Below are 10,341 nucleotides of genomic sequence, written 5' to 3'. Positions count from 1 at the left end.
GCATTGACCTATGAGAACATTAGGATTGCTTCTGAGCAGAGAGGAAGCAGGATTGACTGGGGAGTGTTGGGAATGAGTTATCTCAAACAAGTATTTAAGCTGCTTCTTTAAATGACACACATGCATTTAATGAGTAGCTCTTGTGTCCAGTATACACATAATAAACACAGTGAAAACAAGTTAAAACTCGAGAAGCATAGATTTTTCAGGATGCTTAGACATGTGTAATTTCCCAAGTACCTTGGTGCAGACATCCTGGGGTTGGTTTGTGTGACTGCCTTCTCACGTCCCCTAGGTGTTGGAGTGTTCAGTGTTCTTCAGAGTGAACCCATCCACGTGCTCTGTGTCGGGAATAGCCAGGGATCTCATCTCAAGCATGTGTAGTAACTTTATTGCAAACTTCTTCCTCTATCCTCTAATTTTATTTGTATTTTAACATAGAAATAGAAAAACAACAAATGTCAATATAAACACAATATCAAAGAGAAGAAACTAACACTACCCATGAAAGAGCACTGGCTGAGTCGAAGACCTGGTGGTCTCTGGCTTCTGATACTTTGTCATCATTCTTGTGAAACATTGTCTAAGCTACAGAGGCCGTGAATCAAAACTTCTTGGCTTTTGAACTGCCCTTGTAGATTAGGCATTTTAAACAATGTAGCTTTCTTTTCTTTAAAAAGACCATGAAATACATTAACAATGTGTTATTCCTACTTTGTAGATGAACAGAGGAGGATGAAGTTAGTTCACTGTCTCAAGGTCCAACAGCTGCACAGTGGCAAAACCGGAAGTTCAGTCGGTTTTTCATGACTTCAAAGTCTGATGGTAGCTTTGATTTCTTCTCACTTTCTTCCTAGGATATAAGAACCAGGGCTTTGGAACGGAAGCATCATATTCTGTTGTTTCTCACAGCTCTACACATTCAGAGCTGATTGGACTATCCTCATTTGGCACTGACTAACCCATTGCAATGAAAAGCTTTGGGGTCTAGCACCAGAGGGAAGACATTACTGCATACAGAGGAGCGTGCCCACTTTAGAACTCCACTCCCCTACTGAGCTGTAAATAATCAACCAAGCTGTTTTCAGCTGCCACTTAAGGTAGTTCTTTTTCTCACTGTTCTAATCATTTTGAATTTGAAGAACCAATAAAAAGTCCATTATTTCTAAATCAAGAAGAATGTTCATGACTTGGTTTGGGGAAATAAAAGCAAAGTAAGAGCCAGACTTTCATCATGGAGAGTTGCTATCTCTAAGGCATGTCAATATTTTACTGAGAAAAGTCAAAACAACATTTGAAATTAGAGTTTCATCATTGGATATTTAATTCAAATGTGTTGTGCTTTGAAAAAATGAGGACTTACAAGAGAGCAGAAAATCATTTTGATGAGTAAAAATCTATATCTCTAGTTGTTAGGGAGCCTTGCCAGTATGACATATTTGTTATATAAAATATACTATGGAAAAGTTTGGGCTTATTGAATTTAATTTCAGTTTGCATCAAGTGCCTAAGAGATGTTGCTATGTAGTTGTCTAGAGGGTGGAAAAGCTTGGCAACTGCTACCTGTCTGTGGAAATTATTTCTTATGATGTAATTCTTAAATATGCATTATCCATATTATAATTACATTCCCTACCTTGATATATATGTTTATTGCATTTCTGTAAGAGTAACCACTGAAATCATGCTTAAGAAGAGGCGCCGACACTCACATCTCTGTTCTGTGACCTCAGATAGGTCAGCTGTCTTGGTCTTCCTTTAAATCTATGAGATGAGTGAGCTTCCTTCTGCTTTTCGGTTTTGTTTTGTTTTTTTTTTTTCAATTAATGTGAGGACTAGAAAACATTTCCAAAGAGACTGCTCTGATAAGCTCCCACAAATGCTTGATGAATCCGTCATTATCATAGTCTGTTATTATGACTGAAGTATGTTTCTTCCTCCTGGGGTCGCAGTGTTGATTTCAATATAAATGCCAGGGATGTGTTAAACCTCTGGGTCATAAAGGCTTTGCTTGTCTAGACATTTTTGAGCAGTTAGTTTTCAATTGTAGCATGACTCCACATTATAGAAAAGGAGGTGTCAGAAGTGACAGAGGCTATGATCCAGCCACTCCTCCGTCTGTCCCCCTCTGAGTTTAATATCAGCTTTTGCATTAATTGAAAAAGAGGCCACTGCAGGGGAGTCTTTACTGCTGGCTTCGTTCTGGTGGTTGAGTGAAGTCCCTTTGTCTAGTCCATGTGGTCTAAAAGGCACAATTCTTTTGAATTTGACTAAAGGAGCAAAAAGATCATTATTATAAAAATTTCAGGTGATGTCTATAATCTACTCTGTTATTATTCTTTTTCAAAGTAGGTTTTTTTTTCTTGAAGCAAACAGTCTGGTTTTTAATTCTGTTAGAAAATCAGTGGTAGACACATCTGGGAGATAATGAATATAAAAGGCTTTAATGGAATATATAACATTGCTATAAGAGTAGAGAGGGGATTACTAGAGCCAGAAAAAAGAGAAGGGGAGTAAAGGGGGACAGAGGGATGGAAGAGATAAGGGTAGGGGGAGGTCAACCATTGAGTACCATTCCTTAAAAATGAGTCCAATAAAGCTTTAGGAAGAAGAAAAAGAAGCATAAGTAAATCTCTACACACATTTGACCTATGTGAAATATCTCTGATTCCTTTAGTACTGTGGAGAATAATCTTCTAGAATATAATAACTGACCTTTAAACAACACATACTAAAAGGAGCAATTATTGCAGTCTAAGAGTAAGGAAAGAATGGTAGAAACAAGCATAGTGGAAAAGGTAGAAGAAAGTGTAGAGCAGAATCCAAGCCAACAGAATAAGTACTTTCTAAGTGGTTTCCAAGGATACATGACTATGATCCATTCATTTAGAGAGTTTGAATGTAAAACAAATAATTAAAATATGAATGACCATGGCTGTCATGAAAAGACATCTGCTGTTGTGCTCATCATGACTTAGGACTGATCATAGCACAAGTGGTCAACTCAGAGGATAGGTGAAGGATAGGAGAATTTCAATCTTCTTCAAGTGTGGCCATTGGACCACTGGGTATGGAGTGGGGCCACTGAAGCATCCTAAGTACTTACTCTCTTTGGGTAACAACTGGGTCATCTGCACAATGAAAAGTTTCAACCAAATGAGATCTAAACTCACATCTATCTATCTATCTATCTATCTATCTATCTATCTATCTATCATTTATCCACTTATCTATCTTTATATATATATGTATGTGTCTATATATATAAAATGTCTAAACATAACTAAGTAGTCACCCACTCCTTTTACTTCTCAGAAATGGGAATAGGTGACTACTTAATTATGTTTGAAAGATATCTCAACATCATGTTGAGATCATGTTCACTGCTAATCCATGGCACTTCTTTTATTAATTTACATACAAGACTTAAACACCAAATTGAGTCTGAGTTAGGATTGAGAACATTTGACTTCAAAGCCTTTACTGGGATTTCCTTGGGATAATGGAAATACTATAATATTTGGAGTCGGGAAAACCCTTCCTCTTGCTAATATGTGTGGAGGGAAATAGATGCATCTCAGGTGTGGCCCATGGACCTATAAGCATCACAAGAGAAATTTGAATTAAGTATGTTCATAGGAAAAGTCTTAGACTTTCTAAAAGAGACATGCTGTGTGAAGAACACTGCAGACTACCTTCCAATCTCACTCCACCCAGCCCATGAGACCAGTGTACCCTACTCTTTGGGGGTTGGTTCATAAAACAGGGTTAGTTACATGCCTTTTACTTTTTATGCAATGATTGTCAGGTTTTCATTACCTGACACACCACTGGCTCTGAGTATATAATTACCTTTTATTAGACATAAGTGCTGCTGTTACCTGGTAGAAATAAGGATCATATCCAAGTGTAATGCCCTTTCTGTTCCTTTCAAATTTAAGTCTAAGCTTATTTTCTTAGCTGTGTTTTGGTGGCAGAGAGTATCATGTTACGTGGTTCACACAAGAGCTTTCTAGACATCACAGCTGTTTTAGGATGACTAGGGGTCTGTTGACCCTTTCACCCTATTGGTGCTGGGTCCTGAACGCTGATGGAGCTCTGAACACTTACAGTGTATCTTTTTCTCTTTGGTCTGTCACTTTCCATGGAAACATCTGAAGATTCACAATTCATGGCCATTACTACTTGCTTATACATTTCAGCCAATCCTGGAACCTTGATAGACTTTTCTCATCTGTTAAATTGGAATTGTAATATCTCCTAGTGGGTGGCAGGAAATCAGATGAGCTAGAAGCACGGGTTAATTTCCTCTTTGTGAACCTGCTTTCACTGGACGTATCCACATTCATCTGTAGAAGAGGATCCTCATTCACAGCTTTGACAAATGGTTACTGGGTATCTTTTGCACAGTAGGTTCTATATTGAAACATCGCAGAGACAGGCAGAAATTGTCTTTGCAATTATTTGCCTAATGTTAGCCCAATACGAAGTGGTCAGTCCTGAAATCATAAACACATGGATAACATTGTATAAGCTGAACACTGTGTGTGTGCTTTTGTATGTGTGTGTGTGTAAAACAATCAAAGTATAAAGAGCTTGAATTTGAGAGAGCAAGGTGGGATGCATGAGAGAGACTGGAGGGAGGAAAGTGAGGGGGAAATTATGTAATTATATTTTTCATCCAAAAATATTAACAAATTATGAGAAACTGCCTTTGAGTGAAGTGACTGCTAATGCGCCCGGGACTCAGTGGTAAGGATATGGAGCCTCTTTACTGAGACAGTGTATTCTCTTATGTGAAGCTGAGTATTAACAGGCTTAAAATTTGCTGAAAGAGACAAGAAGTGACAAATCATAGATGTAACACAGGTAAAACTTTACCGAAAAGCAAGTCATCAGTAGGAGTCATGTAACTTAACTATATACTGCTTATCTATTAATTTTAATTCATGGTTTTTGATAATATTCTAAAGAAACAGGGGTATAACCATGATGTATATAAACTCATGCATCGCGGTCTCAATGGTGAAGAATGAGAAACAAAGTCAATAATAACAAGGACATGTTGAGTGAGCACAATGTCCATTGTTGGGGCTTGGTACTTTGTAGACTGCTAAGAATCTTGGCAGCAGAAAGCTGAAGAGCAGGTAAGGACAGAAATTTCATTTAAGAACTATGATTAAAGGGTCTGTATCCACAGCGCCAGCAAACCTCTGCATAGCAGAGTGGTGTAAAATGCAGTTTGGGGTGAATATTTTGCTTTTGAGGTTTTTCTTTCTGCATTTTCTAAAGTGAACATGGTTTTTCTCTTCTAAGCCTTCCCTGATTCTTTCTCACTGGCCCTGTGAGCAGAGCATTAGCTCTCGCCTGTCTCTGGCAGCATTTATAGGCACAATCAGGTAACTTCTTAGAGACGTCAGCCATTAAGCATTCAGCAGTGAGCACTTGAATGGGAGAGATTTCTTTTCCTCTAGCAATTGAGGCAGTAACCCATCTTGACAAATGTCATCTGCACTTTGAAAATATGAAAGGGCCCCACAGAACTGGGCTTCAGGCAAGGCAATCCTTTCTTGGGTGTGAAATGAAATGAAAAGCTTTGCATCTCTGCCTTCTGCATGCTTTCCTGTGCTTTGGGGTTGTTCTCCAGGGGCAGTTTGTGAATGGGATTTGTCTCTGGGAAGATTGTTTACATGAAGATGGTAAGGTAATTACATTTTAAAGACAAGGCCACCCAATTAAACACGTTTTCTCTCAAAAAATTGAGAAGATTTTTTTTTTAAAGATAGGATTTCTCTGTGTAGCCTTGGTTGTCCTGGACTCGCTTCTAGACCAGGCTGGACTCGAACTCAGAGATCAGCCTGCCTGTGCCTCTCAAGTGCTGGGATTACAGGCATGGGCTACCATGCCGGCCTCCCAGTAGTCTCTCCTAGCTACTCACTAAGCTTTCCTAATGTGTCCCACATTGAGTAACCCCCACACTGTCACAGTAACTTAGGGACCACGAAGTTGGTAGTATGAGTTTCAGGTTGGATTCCAGTAAACTGTTTGCCTTTAAATTGTCCTGCCGCTGGTGTGTCTCTACTTGAAGCTTGAGGAATCCGTGACTACAGTTCGGGATGCTTTGGAAATAAAACTCTCTAAAGTGCTCCGCACCTAGGAATGAAAAGGAAAAGAACAATTATTTTTTAAAAAAAAAATCAGTTTCTTACATTTATCCAATGACGGTACCTAACTCTCTATCCTTTATGTCAATAAACAATGGTGTTCAAACAGAGCTAGGTTGGGGCTTGGTGGCAGCATAGAGCTCTGGGCACAAAGTAGATGCAAAACTTTGGTGACCTCTAGACACACAGCAACCATCTAGTAGACAATGGCATGGTTTTAATCTAAGGCCTCTGTTTCAAGTCTTATTTGTTTGTGAAACTGACCTGGATGTTTCATTTGATTGGGTTCCTTGGCTAAAACAGAAAGCACTGACTGTGTTTACCAGACACATGGCATGCAAGCTTCAACTTTTAACCTGTTTTGCAAAGGCCATATAAAGGCCGAATTGTTGGAAGAGTAGAACTTCCTTTTCTGACCTCTTTAGAAGATGTCAGGAAACTATTTTATTGCCAAGTCCTGAGTACAGTAATGATGACAGTAATGTTCATAGTGAATATTACAGGATTCAGAGTGCTATGGGCAGATGGTTTGCACAGTAGTAGCCATTTCCCTTGGTGCCTACATGAGAGCCTGACAAGTTTTGCTCTTCACAGTAGTACCTAATAGCACAGGAGGGATGTTCCAGCTTGTCAATGAGCAGGCTTCAGGGATGGCACTTTTTCCTTCTCATAAATAATTCCAATGAAACTAGTTAATAACCACCACCTTCTTCTCACAAGATTTGGCAGCCTGAAGATTTTCATGGATACTTGAAAACTTGATCCTTCTTCGGGGGTCTTATTACTCTCAAGCACAATGAAGACTCTTAAACTCTGCCTGATCACAGCTGTGCTTTCACAGTCTTGTTCTTTTCCCTTGCTCCACTCATGGAACATCATCTCTTTATTTTAACAATGCCTCCTGGTTTCCTTCTTCTTTTCTTTATTCCCATTGTCATTGAATAGCTCAGGTCATGTCCCACTGTGTTACACTCAGAGCAACCACACTCAAGTGGCCTGAGCCAATGAGGAAGGGTACCACATTTTTTTGTGCTCAGACACAGATGCTGTTGATTGTAGGAAAATAGTTCCTCCCAAAGCTAGGGGGATGGATATTTCTCAGAGACATAGGATGATGCCTGCTGTGAACTAGACTGTAACTTTAACTTGATTCTCTCTATATCCTATTTATCTTTAATTTCTCACATCTGGGAATATTATTTTGCACTCCTGTTTCTCCCCTGAGGCTTGGTACAGCTAATGGGGCAAGAGGCTAAATAGCCCAGTATACATCCTTCTTGGTGGCTTTCTGATCTTTTTTTTGAATGCTGTATATGAAAGCCACTGAATCCCGATCTTTCTTATGCTGCCTGCAAGTGGACAAAGTCAGGGTCTTTCCTTCTTTTCTTTGCCATGTTTGAGTGGTGAGATTATAAGAGGGATAGTAAGAATCAAACTTTGCGGAAAGGATTGTCTGAAGTTTTTCTTTCAGTGATATTTACCTGATTGCCCTCTAATTAATAAGAGAATTCCTTGTGCATAAAAATAGCCATAGGATGCTTCTCTAGAGAACAAACAATTTGTAATTTCAGTGAGATAAATCACAATATTATACTTTTAACCTAGCTTGGATTATTGCAAGTAATTTACTTGTCTCAGAAAAGCATGCTATTACTAGTTTTCAATACCCAAGTTTAAGTTGTCAAAAGAATCTAGAAAAAGGGATAAATCAAAATCTAACGGAAAGCTTCAGGATTCAGGTGAGAAAAAAAAACCTGTGTTTAACAAGAGAGAAGCATTTTTAGTATGAGCTAGAGGTCACACTGCTATTTAACTTTAAAACCTCTATAAAGAGCCCATCGCATCCTTCATAGGAAACAAGGGCTGACAGGGTGATTCATAACTCCCTGGCAACAGCATTCTGAGATGGATCCTTTGATACTGAGAACAGCAATTGACCAGATTTGAGGTTTATATTTTCTGTTATGTGACCCATATTACACATGATTTTTGCCTGCAAAGAAGGTTAGTTATTTCTTCAACTGCCAGTTAATAAGAAACAGCCTTCATTAATCCATCCAAAAGACAATTAGCAAACATTTTCTCTGTGTGAAGTGAGTGGACTCATCACACGGCTAGTTGAGTCCATTTGGACCATGCTACCTGCATCACCAGTGCGTGCCAGTTCCCATGAGAACTGCAGCATGCTGGTATTTAGCCTTGGGATGCTCTCCGTGACTTTGGCATGTCCCTTTGATGTGGCCTTTCCTTCTATCTCAACACAACTGCTGCACTCATTGTATTTTCTGCCCTTGCTGGTTTTCATGCATATGGAAAACTGTCATCTTGCTGTGTGTCAAAGACATTTCAGACTATGTAACATCCATCTTTCTTAGTCTATCGGTTTCACTCCAAGTCCTTGATGCACTGTGTACGTGACCCAATGTTTTCAGCTCCATTTTAGATGTCACAAGTCTAGAGTGGATTTTTTTTGCTGGACCACAAACAAAAAAAATCTAAGGTTAAAGTATCAGTTCTAATTATGATTCATTAGCTTTGGAAAATCCAGTGTTAGAGGTTTTTATCTTTTCAAATATATCTAAGACAATCTGGAGTTGTGTAGGTCCATAAGTCCAGCTAACTGGGAGACTAGGGGGGAAAATAAGGTCCGGAACTCCCAGGGCTTGACAGAGAGAGAGAGAGAGAGAGAGAGAGAGAGAGAGAGAGAGAGAGAGAGAGAGAGAGAGAGAGAGAGGACATCCTAGGGAACATAATTGAGATCCAGTTTCAGAATAAAAGCTAATATTGTTTAGATGTATAGATCAGTGGTTTAGTCTTTTGTTTAACAACAAAAATAAAGAAAAATAGGAATTAATATGACAAAGACCAATGTGGCCAGATACTGACAGAATAGTCTCTGCCAATGTTCCTTATAACTTCCGGTTCCCACTGCAGAGCCTTAGCTACTTTGTCCTCATCAGATGTATGGATTGTCTCCAATCAAGCATGAAGAACTTAAAGTGTGTCTGGATACAATCAAGACTGTGCTTACTTTCAGATTCACCTGCTGTGGGGAAAGCATAGGCTGAAGCTGCTCCTCATAGTGGCAGGTCGAGTCTCTGTTCAGTGACTTCTAGCGCTGTGTGCATATGTTAAAGCGACCACTGTAACACACCTATGATCTTGGATTTTGCTCATTAGGTAAAGATTTTATTACTTTTATGGTTCTATGAGTATTTGCAACTTCAGTTTAGTTATACATTTTGTATAAGCAACATTAAGAGACAATAAAGAGTGATCCGCTTATACGCATCTGCTTCAAAACACTTATATGCATAACTCACACTATTATAATCATGAACATATAATTGTACCCATTGTTCTTTAAGGTTTTATACTTATATATTGTCTTCTAGAACAATTGTGTTCAATGACTGCAGCCCATGGTAGCCCAAGCATGAATAGTATTTCTCTGAACTTGTTTTGCTATAATGTCGCCATTCTACTTTCTAATATCCATAATTCTATGGGGATCCTCATCATAAATGCTGCTACTTACATGTCTCAGATGTGTCCTTGTGTCAGCCTATTGCAACATTATCTTTACTTTTGAATCTTCTGGGAGACTTCTCTTTAAGTTGTGTTTGAGCCTTGCCATAAAGATTCTGCTTGCACTTGGTCATACTAAATCCTACGCACCAGGATTTCATAATATTACCAGGGTCTTCTTACTGATGTTCCCTGGGGATGGGGAAAGGGAGAGCAAAGAGTCATGGCAAGGGACTTCTATTGTCAGATTATTTTGCCTTTCTCTTCTATTCTGATGGCATTTTCTCTGCCTCAAACCTGGCCAGGTTGATCAGTTGCTTGTGACAGGACAATGCTTATCTCTGAAATGTGTTAGAGTAGCAAAGATTTGCATAAACATCTAAGTCTCTTAGAATACACTTATGTTACAGAGTCAAAATGTTGTATATGTTCAAACAGAATGATAAACTGCTTTTGAACTCCTCCTGTGCCAGAGGAATACCAGTTTCCCTACTATTGATTCTGGAAAACATGATTGTCTGAGTTTTAGTTTCCCCCTGATGGAGGAAGTATAGCGGTGGCATCCTTGGGGAGCGTTCTACACAAACTGCTGAGAGCAGTCAATGAGATAGCATATCTGACATGTTTTACATAGCATAAAGCTTTGTCT

Source organism: Acomys minous (genome assembly GCF_964271855.1).
Source record: "Acomys minous genome assembly, chromosome: 13".
NCBI lineage: Eukaryota > Metazoa > Chordata > Mammalia > Rodentia > Muridae > Acomys > Acomys minous.
The sequence above is the reverse complement of the archived record's forward strand: the minus strand, read 5'-3'. Positions refer to the sequence as shown.